At 41.9% G+C, this 15,415-nt stretch overlaps 1 long non-coding RNA gene across 4 annotated transcripts; it reads right to left on the bottom strand.

Annotated features, from left to right (window-relative positions):
* Positions 1-1,685: 1,685 nt before the first annotated feature.
* On the bottom strand, positions 1,686-6,772 carry LOC106563404 (uncharacterized). 4 transcript variants are annotated; one of them, XR_001319252.2, is made up of 4 exons: positions 6,580-6,772; positions 6,057-6,147; positions 3,370-3,478; positions 1,686-2,953 (listed from the first exon to the last, which is right to left on the bottom strand). It is a non-coding gene; the product is annotated as an uncharacterized lncRNA (long non-coding RNA). The 4 variants fall into 4 exon arrangements; XR_001319253.2 differs by having other exon boundaries at positions 6,357-6,587; XR_001319254.2 differs by lacking the exon at positions 6,580-6,772 and having other exon boundaries at positions 3,370-3,499; positions 6,057-6,330.
* Positions 6,773-15,415: the final 8,643 nt, after the last annotated feature.

The following is a 15,415-nucleotide window of genomic DNA, read 5'->3' as shown; positions in this document are numbered from 1 at the left end:
ATAGGAGGATGGGCTCATTGTAATGGCTGGAATGGAATCAATGTAATGGTACCAAACACATGGAAACAAAGCATTTGACTCTGTCCCATTGATTCCATTCCAGACATTTCAATGAGCCCGTCCCCCTATAGCTTCTCCCACCAGCCTCCTCTGCCCCGGCACCTAAACCATGCCAGCCCATCATGCACGACCATCAAAGCACATTGAAAGTCTTACTGGAAGAGTTGAAATGCCACTTTGAAAAAATTTGTGAAGAACATAATGAAAGACAATCTACACACTTTAAAGGGGCAATCTGCAGTTACTACAATTAATCGAATGTACCCATTGATCCTTGAAGAATAAAATGTATAAATGCCATATGAGCTCAGTTCAACTGTTGTACAACATCAGAACCCCAAAATATAAGCTGGTTTTACTCAAAGTAAACAAAGTAAATGTCAACAAAAACTATATAGCATCAAAACATGGTTAAAACTAGAATTTTGCTATCATGGATGATCAGTCCTTGCATCCATAGCTCTGTCTAGGAATCTGAGAGTGTTTACATTTCTCCAGCCCCACCCCTCAGCTTTTTACCAAAACGGGTGGAGAGAACGCTTCGTTATTGTTTCAACTGCTGATTCCCGCTTTAAAATGCTTCTCAAAATACATCTTCTGAACTGTCATATGGGAAAGAAAGTAACTTGCATTGCTCTTTAGTAAGGGGTAGCACATGCACACACTGTACGGCGCGATAAGAGCTGTGAGAATGGAGAAGTTGGATCTAGTCTAAAATTAATGTCTCTTACTTGTTGCACAATGTCTCATGTCATGCCATCTCCAAGTAAAAACTAATTGCAATGTCTCCAACTCTGCATTTATTTATGGTACTGAATCCACTTCATAGTGTATAACAATGGGAGATCCACAAAGTACACTATGGTGTATAACAATGGGAGATTACATCATTCTGAGATTTTTGTGGTTTGTTCCTCTCTAGGTTTCTTCCTAGGTTCTGGCCTTTCTAGGGAGTTTTTCCTAGCCACCGTGCTTCCACACCTGCATTGCTTGCTGTTTGGGGCTTTAGGCTGGGTTTCTGTACAGCACTTTGTGACATCAGCTGATGTAAGAAGGGCTTTATAAATACATTTGATTGATTGTTTTTCATGACTATTATGGTTCCTGGTCTCAGTCAGTAGGCTATATACAGTCCATCACATGGAAGCAGGAAAGTATCTGCAGTTCCTTTGATTACCTCAATAAATTGCTCCCGCATGTCATTTTATCGTTAGCGCATTCAATGATAAAAAAATGAATGAGCCAATCACGGCAAAGCAATGCCTGTCCCTTCACAATCCCATGTCTGAAATGCTCCCAATGACTGAAATGCTCTGTGTGTGGGCACTGTAGGCCTACTGTGACATTTAAAGAGTAGGTTTAAGTTGGTCATGTAGAAAGCTGGAACATCAGTAGACTGTAGAGAGTGCAGATGTGGTGGCCCAAAAATAACACGCTTCAGCCTCTAAGCAGCACATTTGCATAAGTATCTCAACCACGGTCTTGAAGTAATATCTGAGAATAGGAATTCTCAATTTAAGTTAAGTTGACAGAATAATTGTATCTGTTCATCAAATAAACACCCACAATGATGTAAGTTTCCTTTAACAATCAGTCTTCCAGATAGATGACACAGACACAGGAACCTTGGTATGAAACTCTTTAGTAATAAAATGCAATTGCAGACAGAGATTCACATACAGAATACCTCAGTAGTCTATAGTAAAGATCTGTGTGGCGAAACAGGAAACAACCCTCCTTTTTACTAGTTGGTGTGGACAACTTACTGTCAATCGTACCTTAACATTGTTGCATTGGATTAGATACAAAATATGTAAAATGAGAAAAACATGTCTAGACTGTGGTTTCTCACTCTACTATCTCGGTCTTGAGGCTGCGTGACTATCAGCAGGTGCAGACAATTCTAAAGCAGTACATCTCCATTTACCCAGTACTTTTCCATCATTGCGCATTGCAAGCATACAAAGGTTATCACATATATAGTAATCATGGCATTGGTGTAGCCCCACACCTGACCCCCAGGGTAACCCTCAACATTCCCCTGTTTGAGACTATCTAGTCTCATATAACCATGTACAGAAATCGACGTTAGACATCTGGAACTTTAACCATTCACATATACTGTAGGTAGTATGGGAATCATCCTCTGGGTCAGTTGGGCAAGCAAGAGGGTCATAGTTGGGGTCAACACCAGTGGCATCATAGGAGGCAGGTAAAGCCAATACCATTAAACCAGGCATGGTCTTCTTCACTGCCCATTTACTAAGACAACAAAAAATCTAAACACAACAAAAGCCTATCAACACAGGAACTACAAATGATAAGATACCCATTAAAATCTGGCCCTTAACATTTCCAAATTTCCCAGTGAACCATTTACCCATCCTGGACAGAACACTCATCACTAGGGCTGAGAGTATTAGAGAGCTTAGACATATCAAGCAAGATTTTGGTCCACAGGCCTGATCTGTCTTTGCCGTTGGTCTACTCATTGAACCAAACAACTCACTCGTGGATTTGGGTTTAGACAAAATTAACACCGCAGTCCCATTTGAGACTTAGGTAGAAAAGTGTCCCCAAACAAACTTTACCCACACGTTGACAGGGCAATCTTCACCCACACAAACAAGTAATGTGGATAGAGCCAACACAGTCAACCACCAATGACCACATGCCGTCATCTTCCCTCTCTTTTATCCCCTAAGGGTTTGTTTATTTACAACATAACCTTGCTGATCATGTAAACAGTTGGTTCTTCAGGGCTTTGGTCTTGCCCTTCATCTTTTTCAAGTCTTTGGTCTCGACTCACATCTGCTTCTGCCTCTTGTTTCAGGCTGTGTCTGGCTCAATCATCTCCTGTGAGCTGATGTCACGAAAGCCATCTTCAAATTCCCTGTCATAAATCAGCCAAGGCGCAGCGTGCCGGTAGTTCCACATATTTTATTAGTGAACCCGAACAAAACAAGAAACAGGTGAACCTGAAACAAACGTGACGTTCTGGGGCTGCTCAAACACAGCTGCACAAAAACAAGATCCCACGAAAACACAGGGAAAAACAGGCTGCCTAAGTATGGCTTCCAATCAGAGACAACGAATGACAGCTGCCTCTGATTGGAAACCAAAACCGGCCAAACACAGAACACCAAACATAGACTGCCCACCCACCTATCACACCCTGACCTAACTAAACAGAGAAAACACAGCTCTCCTAGGTCAGAGCGTGACAGCTGAACACCTTCTGGCAGTGGGACAGGTGAGCCAGCCGGAACTTTCCTGAACTCTGACCGCCATTGGTGTTGCCATGGTTACCTTGAATGGCCCCATCCATCTTGGCTGGTTCCATTTTCTCTTGTGGACCCAGTCTCCAACCTCCACAGGCAGGTAGTCGGGGTCCTCACCTGGTACCTCCTGAGTTTTCCTAGTGTGAGAGTGGAGAGATCTGACAATAGTAGTTAGCTCTTTCATGTACTCCAAGTGTTCTACTTCAGCTAGAGTGAGGTCTATTTGTCTATCAGTCATGGGTCTGTGTGCGGGAACATTCATGCGTCTTCCTGTCAACATTTCATGTGGTGTACACCCCAGGCCATTATTAACAATACTGCGCATTTTCATTATCACCAGTGGTAAACAATCCACCCAAGATTTATTGGTGGAGTGGCATGCCTTAGCTAACCCTTGTTTAATGGATTGGTTAGCTCTCTCGGTAACCCCATTACTCTGGGGGTGGTAGATGGACACAAACTTCTGGTCCACTCCCATCATTATGGCTACCTGGCTTCACTACATCACCAGTGAATTGAGTACCATTGTCTGCAGATAAAACCTCAGGAACACAAAATCTAGGTATTATCTCCCTCACAGGTAGCTTTGCTACTGTCTTAGCATCACAGTGTATGGTGGGAAATGCCTCCACCCACCTGGTGAACCTGTCAGTAAGGACTAAACTGTACCTTTTCCTTTATTTTCTTCCTACAAGATCTATAAAATCCATGGCAAGATGGACAAATGCTCCTCTTGGCGACGGTGAAATGACCTGGTTTCAGAGGTGTTCCTTTGGCAATGTTAAATTGCATGCACGTAGCACATCGAAACAGAAACTGTTTCACATGCTGAATCAAATTTGGACAAAACCAATCCAAAGAAATTGCCTCTATCATATCCCCCCTTGACAAATGGACCATACCATGGGCCACTTGGCAAACATGGTCTGTCTCCAAATTTTAGAAATGGGGTCAAGTTTACAACCCTGCTGTTGCCATATCAAATGAGAACCAACATCCAAAGCCTGTTTAGATGACATATCAGTGTCTTTCCCAACAGTAGCAGAGAAGAACATGGAGTGGCTATGACACTTTGAGGCAGCCAATTTAGCAGCCTCATCTACCATAGTGTTACACATACTCACAAAATCTTCCCACCCAATGTGAGCAGCAACCTTCACAATAGCCAATGTAGAGGGCAGAATCATAGCCTCCAAGAGATCTAAAAACCATTGTTCTATTACAAATAGGACTTCCACAAGCATTGTGAAAACCCCTCTCCTCCAGACACCACACCAGGAGAGACAAACCCCTATTGCATAAGCAGAATCAGAGAAAACTGTAACCCTTTTCCCTTCTCCCATTTTACAGGCAGTGGTTAGCGCCAAAAGTTCAGCCTGTTGAGCTCAGAAAGTATCTGTTAATGGTTGTTGTATGTGAGTGGTTCTATCAATTGTTACAATACCAAACCCTGCATGTTTCTTCCCTGTAGTTTGATCTATATATGCAGAACCGTCAACGAAAAGCTCCAAGTCAGCATCAGTCAGGACAGTGTTAGAGAGGTCAGGCCCAGCCTTCATTGGTGTGGGACCCACTGTTTCTGCACTGCCTTTGGTTGAATCTGTCATGGTGCCCCGTGATTTGTTTTAATCAGGTTCTATGTAATGTGGACTGAGTGACTTATCTGTATGGTACTGTAGAAAAACCCAGTTCTATCCCTGTATATGGGTAGTAGAACCTAACATAGGATGATATAGCCAATGCAGTTCTATTTTCTCTAACCCCTCTTCTTCTTCAGCTTCATTCCGTTTATTCACTAACCACGCTACTCTAAATGGTTCCACATATGTGAGGTAAATAACCACAGTTGGTTTCAATTGTATTTTAACTTCAGTACGGGGGTCTCTGTCTCGTCTCTTGTGGATGTAATGGAAGAGTAAACTCACAACATGTCTTTCCCAATACGCAATTCACAAATGTACCCCTTCTTGTACCAGTCTAGATGTATTTCAGTACATAGAAATGTGTGATATTAACTAGCATATAGCCATTCACTGTTATTTATACACTCAACTCATACAACAATTGTCCCACACCAAATGTATAATCCCACCAATTATACATATATCAAAACCCGTGTCTTCCCTCAGGTAAGGACACCATACATAAAATCCGTGTCTTCCCTCAGGTAAGGACACCATACATAAAACCCGTGTCTTCCCTCAGGTAAGGACACCATACATAAAACCCGTGTCTTCCCTCAGGTAAGGACACCATACATAAAACCCGTGTCTTCCCTCAGGTAAGGACACCATACATAAAACCCGTGTCTTCCCTCAGGTAAGGACACCATACATAAAACCCGTGTCTTCCCTCAGGTAAGGACACCATACATAAAACCCGTGTCTTCCCTCAGGTAAGAACATCATGTGCATAAAACACTTTCAATCACTTGTCACCCAGTACTGACTTGGTTCATCCTAATCTATAACCAAGTTCCTCACACAAGGTTCCATTAGACCCTCAGGAATTTCAGACTATTACACCTGGGGTTCTCGGTCATTTATCATATAAATTCTATTATGGGCCTATCGATGCGTACATTCTATTAAATGTAGGCATCGACTGTTCCTGTAATTATCAACCCCAGGAGTGAGGTGTCAAACTGGAATGAGTCATCAACCACACGGTGCTATTTCTAATTTCAGACTCTTGATTTAACAGGCGTCTGCTTACCTTATAATTTGATGCGCTGCACAGCGGGACGAAGATAATCCAGACGTAGTGGTCACTCACTCCCGGCAAGCTCTCCAAATATAGGGTGGTCCTATACATGGGGTGATGTAAGTTTCCTTTAACAATCAGTCTTCCAGATAGATGACACAGACACAGGAACCTTGGTATAAAACTCTTTAGTTATAAAATGCAATTGCAGACAGAGATTCACATACAGAATACCTCAGTAGTCTATAGTAAAGATCTGTGTGGCAAAACAGGAGACAACCCTCCTTATACTAGTTGGTGTGAACAACTTACCGTCAATCATTCCTTAACATTGTAACATTGTTGCATTGTATTAGACACAATGAGAAAAACATGTCTAGATTGAGATTTCTCACTCTACTATCTCGACCTTGAGCCTGTGTAACTATCAGCAGGTGTAGACAATTCTCAGCCTGAGAACTAAAGCTGTACAACTCCATTTACCCAGTACATTTCCATCATTGCACATTGCAAGCATACAAAGGTTATCACATACTGTCACGAATCCCACCGAAGGCGGTTCCCCTTCCTGTTCGGGCGGTGCTCGGCAGTCGTCGTCACCGGTCTACGAGCGGCCACCGATCCCTTTTCAGTTGGTTGGGTCTGATTGTTTTCACCTGTTCCTTGTTGGGGTTTGATTAGGAGCTATTTGAAGCTGGAAATGCCTCCTTGCTGTTGTGAGGGCTTGTTTCGCCTGTGTAGTGTTGGTGGATGTGTTGATTTGCTTTTACGCAGTACTGTAGTGGGTCCTGTTTTGGCTTGGTGTGGGTTTTGCAGCTAGTGTATTTGGCGTGACCGTATTCAGTCCTTTATTAAATTACATTCGTCCAACGCTCTGATCTTTGCACCTGATTCCTGCACCCACGCGTTACACATACAGTTGAAGTCGGAAGTTTACATACACCTTAGCCAAATACATTTAAACTCAGTTCCACAATTCCTGACATTTAATCCTAGTAAAAATTCCCTGTTTTAGGTCAGTTAGGATCACCACTTTATTTCAAGAATGTGAAATGTCAGAATAATAGTAGAGAGAATGATTTATTTCAGCTTTTACTTCTTTCATCACATTCCCAGTAGGTCAGAAGTTTACATGCACTCAATTAGTATTTGGTAGCATTGCCTTTAAATTGTTTAAATTGGGTCAAATATTTCAGGTAGCCTTCCACAGCTTCCCACAATAAGTTGGGTGAATTTTGGCCCATTCCTCCTGACAGAACTGGTGTAACTGTGTTAGGTTTGTAGGCCTCCTTACTTCCACACGCTTTTTCAGTTCTGCCCACAAATTTTCTATAGGAATGAGGTCAGGGCTTTGTGATTCCCACTCCAATACCTTGACTTTGTTGTCCTTAAGCCATTTTGCCACAACTTTGGAAGTATGCTTGGGGTCATTGTCCATTTGGAAGACCCATTTGCGACCAAGCTTTAACTTCCTGACTGATGTCTTGAGATGTTGCTTCAATATATCCACATAATTTTCCTCCCTCATGATGCCATCTATTTTGTGAAGTGCACCAGTCCCTCCAGCAGCAAAGCACCCCGACAACATGATGCTGCCACCCGCGTGCTTCACGGTTGGGATGGTGTTCTTCGGCTTGCAAGCCTCCACATATTTCCTCCAAACATAACGATGGTCATTATGGCCAAACAGTTCTATTTTTGTTTCATCAGACCAGAGGACATTTCTCCAAAAAGTATGATCTTTGTCCCCATATGCAGTTGCAAACCGTAGTCTGGCTTTTTTTTTGCGGTTTTGGAGCAGTGGCTTCTTCCTTGCTGAGCGGCCTTTCAGGTTATGTCGATATAGGACTATTTTTACTATGGATATAGATACTTTAGTACCTGTTTCCTCCAGCATCTTCACAGGGTCCTTTGCTGTTGTTCTGGGATTGATTTGCACTTTTCGCACCAAAGTACGTTCATCTCTAGGAGACAGAACATTTCTCCTTCCTGAGCGGTATGATGGCTGCGTGGTTCCATGGTGTTTATACTTGCGTACTATTCTTTGTACAGATGAACGTGGTACCTTCAGGGGTTTGGAAATTGCTCCCAGACTTGTGAAGGTCTACAATTTTTTTTCTGAGGTCTTGGCTGATTTCTTCTGGTTTTCTCATGATGTCAAGCAAAGTGGCACTGAGTTTGAAGGTAGGCCTTGAAATACATCCAAAGGTACACCTCCAATTGACTCAGATGATGTAAATTAGCCTATCAGAAGCTTCTAAAGCCATGACATAATTTTCTGGAATTTTACAATTTGTTTAAAGGCATAGTCAACTTAGTGTATGTACACTTCTGACCCACTGGAATTGTGATACAGTGAAATAATCTGTCTGTAAACAATTGTTGGAAAAATTACTTGTGTCATGCACAAAGTAGATGCCCTAACCGACTTGCCAAAACTATAGTTTGTTAACAAGAAATTTGTGGAGTGGTTGAAAAACAAGTTTTAATGACTAAACTTCCGACTTCAATTGTATATACAGTAATCATGGCACTGGTGTAATAATTCCACCTGGGCAGTTGGGACACCCACCCTTTACAGTTCTTCTAATACATACAGTGAGGGAAAAAAGTATTTGATCCCCTGCTGATTTTGTATAAGTATTTGACCCCTCTGCAAAACATGACTTAGTACTTGGTGGCAAAACCCTTGTTGGCAATCACAGAGGTCAGACGTTTCTTGTAGTTGGCCACCAGGTTTGCACACATCTCAGGAGGGATTTTGTCCCACTCCTCTTTGCAGATCTTCTCCAAGTCATTAAGGTTTCGAGGCTGACGTTTGGCAACTCAAACCTTCAGCTCCCTCCACAGATTTTCTATGGGATTAAGGTCTGGAGACTGGCTAGGCCACACCAGGACCTTAATGTGCTTCTTCTTGAGCCACTCCTTTGTTGCCTTGGCCGTGTGTTTTGGGTCATTGTCATGCTGGAATACCCATCCACGACCCATTTTCAATGCCCTGGCTGAGGGAAGGAGGTTCTCTCCCAAAATTTGACGGTACATGGCCCCGTCCATCGTCCCTTTGATGCGGTGAAGTTGTCCTGTCCCCTTAGCAGAAAAACACCCCCAAAGCATAATGTTTCCACCTCCATGTTTGACGGTGGGGATGGTGTTCTGGGGTCATAGACAGCATTCCTCCTCCTCCAAACACGGCGAGTTGAGTTGATGCCAAGATCTCCATTTTGGTCTCATCTGACCACAACACTTTCACCCAGTTGTCCTCTGAATCATTCAGATGTTCATTGGCAAACTTCAGACGGGCATGTATATGTGCTTTCTTGAGCAGGGGGACCTTGCGGGCGCTGCAGGATTTCAGTCCTTCACGGCGTAGTGTGTTACCAATTGTTTTCTTGGTGACTATGGTCCCAGCTGCCTTGAGATCATTGACAAGATCCTCCCGTGTAGTTCTGGGCTGATTCCTCACCGTTCTCATGATCATTGCAACTCCACGAGGTGAGATCTTGCATGGAGCCCCAGGCCGAGGGAGATTGACAGTTCTTTTGTGTTTCTTACATTTGCGAATAATCGCACCAACTGTTGTCACCTTCTCACCAAGCTGCTTGGCGATGGTCTTGTAGCCCATTCCAGCCTTGTGTTGGTCTACAATCTTATCCCTGACATCCTTGGAGAGCTCTTTGGTCTTGGTCATGGTGGAGAGTTTGGAATCTGATTGATTGATTGCTTCTGTGGACAGGTGTCTTTTATACAGGTAACAAGCTGAGATTAGGAGCACTCCCTTTAAGAGTGTGCTCCTAATCTTTGCTCGTTACCTGTATAAAAGACACCTGGGAGCCAGAAATCTTTCTGATTGAGAGGGGGTCAAATACTTATTTCCCTCATTAAAATGCAAATCAATTTTATAACGTTTTCGACGTGCGTTTTTCTGGATTTTTGTTGTTGTTATTCTGTCTCTCACTGTCCAAATAAACCTACCATTAAAATTATAGACTGATCATTTCTTTGTCAGTGGGCAAACGTACAAAATCAGCAGGGGATCAAATACTTTTTTCCCTCACTGTACTGTGACCCTGAGCCCAAGCATGCTGGTATCTTTAGGGTAATTTACCCTGTGGTTAGTTTGTGCATGCAAACATACAGACACTTGCACATTGTGCAAACAAAGGTCAAATTCAAGCTTGCAAGATGTACAGGTTTTTCTTAGGCATTGCTAAGGGTAGTAACACAAAGTATTCATTATGAACAAACTTAACCACTACAGGATACGAACTGCCAGTGGGCCATCTCTCTGCTGTTACATTGTATGTCCTGTATGTTATACCAACCACTATGGTTAAGTGAGAGCCGAGAAACTAAACAGAAGTGTAGTTACTTGCAAACCTGTGATGACTAATTCATGACCAGAGCATATGCTAACTGTTCAAGATGCTCCATACTACAGTATTCCGTCTACTGTACTTACAATTGTCTGGAAATACATAGATAGCTACATTTGCCTAAAACAGTAGACTTTGTGTTCTGTTTCAACAGCAGTAGCTGTCTTCCTTCAACAACAATCACTAGACGTTTTGCTAGTCCTTTTTCAGCTCTACAGTAGTTCAGTCTCAAAGATTTTCAACACATTACAACCAACATATCTCACATATCTGTCTAAGAATAGCACTGGCGGAAATACCTCTTTGACCATTTTTCTTCTCGTTGCATTGCAACTTTTTTTCTGCATTTCTAATTGAAATGACTGAAGTTAAAACATGGTCAACTTATCAAGCTTTACAGAAAGTTGAGCTATATTTACATTCAGTAAATAAAGAGATAAGGAAGAAGAAGTTGTGTGGTATGGGGAGGGGATGTGATGTGATGCTTCCCTATCAGTGAAAAACTGAATCCAGCACTTAAAGAAAGAGTAAAATTAGGGATATATGTATAATTATGTATAATTATTTAACTACAGGTACCGTAGATGTGAGTGAAATAGCTGTAAGTAGCAGTAGAAGTATTGTTGTCCATTAGTTTACTGCAATCAGGGTAGGGGTTAAAAATATAAAAATATCTTCAAAAAATATGGGGATTGGAAATGATGCAAACAATTAAGTAGAACGTTGTGGTGGTAACTCTGACTCTGCTTCGATCAGCCCCCACATCTCACAGAGCAGAGCCACATTGCTACGGAGACTTTACTCAGTCTCTCAGAGCAACCGTATGGCTGACACAGCACCGTCCTCAGTTAGCATTTGGTGTGAAAGTAACAAAGAGTGGGGAAATGTAACTACAGTTACCATGAAAAAGCCACACTGAAATTTGCATTATACAAGACAACAAAATAACCAAAGATTGTAAAAAATCAAAAGAATAATAATATCTTCTCTCCAGCAGCAATGTATAACCTGCTTAGCAATTTGTATCTATGAGTCCTGTTGGTGTGCGCTGGGCTGGCACATATCATACCTAGCCACAGATGGGGCTCTGTGATCAGTCTGGAATATGATTACCTCTGAGGCAGTCAGGCAGATAAGAGGGCTACAAGGGCAGTTGTGAAGGTTATAGGACACTGAGCCCACAACATGGACAAACACTGCTCTCTAGTGGGGCTAAACAATCCCAAGGCACACACGGGTGAATACTGTCCTCTGGTGGTCCTACATCCCTACGGCACCCGGCCTTATTAGTAAACAGTCTGCTGTGCACATTGTAGGCAACAGGGAAGAACATTGACTTCTGGTGGTACAAGACCAGTAATTGCTAAAAATCCATGTCTAAGCTTGCATGTGTGTACTGTATACTGTAGGTTTGGAAGCTACCCTGACCTGTCCCCACATAGATACAGACCATGTCCAATGTTCTAGCATCCTTTTGCTTGGTGATACTGTGCTATCAATATAATTTATATGGTTGTTTGAGGACAGTGTATGACGTAACCTTCAGAACAAACAAAAAAATATTTAAGAGGTGGTGCAATGGTGGCCAGGGGCTTGCAACTCCATTTGATTGAGTTTTTGGCCTGCGATAAAGGATCACCAGGACCCTCGCTCTACAGTGTATAAAAAAACAAGATGGAGTGTATTGAATAGGGAATGAAGCTATATTGTAGCTTTCCTCCCACTCTCAACTTTAATAAACACTCTGAAACAGACGTTTTATGAGATCCGCAAAACTTGTCAGGAAATGAAAAAAAAAAAAGACTAAGAAACCAGAGCCATTGAAAAGAGTCACTTTGTGAAACAAGTATAGCATCAAATAAAATCTAAAACCCTTTAAAACCCAAAGAAAGGACAGAGGTTCCTATACTTAAACTTTAACATGCTAAGTTTACTTTTTATTACTGGAACAGCACGCCAGAAAACATATCTGTGAATTGCATATTGTACTTATTAGGATATTCGCTTCCAAAGTCTTGCAATGCTTTGGGTCATGACTTTAGGATGACATGATATTATTCGAATCAAATAATTGACCTGTAAAACAGTAATGTACATGTGACAATATGCAATGTAATGAAAACTTTATCAATAAGACAGATAAAGACGCACAAATATATCAATGAAAATATTACAGCTGAAACATTGGTACGGTTTATTCAAAATCATATCAGTTGTCATGGTCAAATGTAATATTCCCTCTGTAAACATTTTCTGGGATATATTCACATATCAAAAATTACTTCCAAAGACCGTATGAGGTATATGACTACACAAGTCAGAAAGCTGAAATCAAGTCCAATCAAATCACTTGTTTACATACAAATTAAATATCTCTGCAAACTACACCCGTTTTAGCATTTCAACTTTCAAAATGTTATGGTTAGCAGTTAAACTAAGTTATGTGGCTTTGGCATTTTCTGTAAATGAAACACTTTTAGACGTTTGAAGGGATAATTTGAAAACAAGTTTGGTGGGGAGGAAAACAGTTGGGTGAGAGTCACGTACTCTGGCACAGTAGGGTATACAGAAAGACAGATATAGCTGAGTACGTGGCAAGGGCTTAAAGCATTTTCAACTGCTGGGATCTATTCAAACATGACATTTAGCTGTCGCTATTTAGGGACTCGCTCAGTTAACTTCCATAATGTACAGTAGCCTACTATCAAAAGCCATTAGGCAGTGGGTAAGATGAACACAAAGATAAAGATAAGCACCTGCTTATGGAGAAGTATCACACAAATACACTACTGTTCACTACAGTCGGCAGTAAAGGGCAAAACAAAAAGGAAGTCAAAAAGGAAGTCCTGAAATAGACAGAATTGCTGTCCAGGACAAGACTCGAAACAACGTGTTTCGAAAAGGAAATACTCAAAGGCATCAACATTTCCCACCACATTTCTCTGCCATTCCTTGGTTGGGACAGGTCACTGTTATGGGCGTTCTCCAGGGTTGCCCATATAAGGGCATGTCCTTGTTCTTCCTTCTCAGGGTGAGGGCCTCTGTGCTGGGCTTGGCTGCTTTCAGGCTCAGCCTCCTCTGGGACTCACCCCTGTAATTGCTCCTGTGGGGGCAGAAGCACATAGCACCGGCGCTAGGACACACACACACACGCCACACACACCAGAACCACACGGAACTGCTTTCCTGGACCTCCTTTCTGCCTCTCAGACCTGGGACAAATACTGAACATAGTATGCCAAATACTGTATTCAATGTGTGCTTGATTTAGCTTGGAGTTAGCTTAGAGTGTTGCAGATCCATTGGTTTTATTCTGCATTATGTATTTGACCCTGGTCTGCTGCCCATATTGCAACACTGGAAGGGAGAGGACAACAGGGACCACAGTGTGGGGGTTCTGAAGTAACCAAATTATTTGAATCATTGTGTTACAGTTACAGTAAGCTTTTGCCAGTCAGCACAGACAGCCCAGCAGCAGTTCAGGGTCAGGGACACCACAGACAAGTTACAGTATAATTGATAAGTGCAGTCTCATCTGCAGTCTCAACAGGGTCGTGGTGAAGGAACCGAGGTCATGCATCTCACCACTCCCACATTGGTCTCCAGTGACAATGCAGATCCGGACCACAGGTTGAGGGAGAGGAGAATGCAACAAAGTAAAAACAGTAGCCTTAGCTAGATGGCCACATCCTGTAGATAGGTTACTGACTTCCTTGTTTACATTTCAGCAGATTTGCTTGTCACCGTCTTCTCATTTGTGTTTGAGATGCTTAAGACCAAACCGCTTTGTCAATGTCAACCTAATGATAGAAACTGTTAGTAGTTGATGTTATTCTTTAATAACGCAGATCCCAAAGCAAATCAGGGGGAGGAAAATTGGTTTATTCAAAGCGAACGAATCATGCTTGGAAGTAGATGGTAGATGTTCATGCTCCCCTGTCCACAGTAATTCTCTCTCAGTGTCACGTCCTGACCAGTAAAGGGGTCATTTGTCATTGTAGTATGGTCAGGGCGTGGCAGGGGGTGTTGTTTTTGTGTGTTTTGGGGTTGGTTTATTTAGAGGGGATTTGTTCTAGTTTTCATTTTCTATGTTCGTTTTCTATGTGTGGCCGAGTATGGTTTCCAGGCAGGTGTCTTTCGTTGTCTCTGATTGGAAGCCATACTTAGGCAGCCCTTTTTTCCTTTGGGTTTGTGGGTGGTTGTTTTCTGTATAGCCTGTGTGCCTTACGGAACTGTTTCATCGTTTGTTTATTTTGTTTGAGTGTTCTCTCTAAATAAAGAAGGAAGATGAGCACTATACCCGCTGCGCCTTGGTCTGTCCCTTACGACGCCTATGACACTCAGTGATTCTCTCCTGTGAACAAATGGACAGGATGTAGTTTATAACCCAGCCCTAGCCTGTGGTTGACCAATTAGAATTCCTTGCAATAACAAGTATACTATTTCAGACTCAATATATAGACAAATTCCTCCCATGTCTCTGCATTAATCCCTTTTACAGAAAAAAAACACTATTTCCCTTGATCGTTTAATGACCTATTATTATTGACCTCTCGTCCTATGTCTCTGCATTGTGTATTTATCTTCAAAATATTCTTATAAAACCTTTTTATTTTATTTCAACTAAACACTCTGGTTTCCTCCATTTTTTTATGTTTCATTTTATTCTGTTTGGACACTGTGTTTCACAATACTTGATCTCCAGGACATTCTGTCTCGCTGCAATAGCTCTCATACAAGCTTCAAAAGCTACACGTAAAAGGGGTTATGGAAATCCTACTGTATTGAGATAAACATTAAGACATGCATGCCTTCACGCACACATGCACATGACACCCATTCATTTTGACTTGTTCTTTTCATTTTGACTTGTTCTTTATGTCTTCCTGTCAAAATACATCTTAGTATATAAACATTTAAATAGACTAAAAGTAATCCCAGCCATGGAGTCTCTCTATAAAAGGATGGTGGAGTAGTAGTAGTAGTAGTAGTACTGTG

The sequence above is a fragment of the Salmo salar genome, chromosome ssa01 (assembly GCF_905237065.1).
Source record: "Salmo salar chromosome ssa01, Ssal_v3.1, whole genome shotgun sequence".
NCBI classification, from domain to species: Eukaryota; Metazoa; Chordata; class Actinopteri; order Salmoniformes; family Salmonidae; genus Salmo; species Salmo salar.
This window is presented reverse-complemented; position numbering and strand designations above follow the sequence as displayed.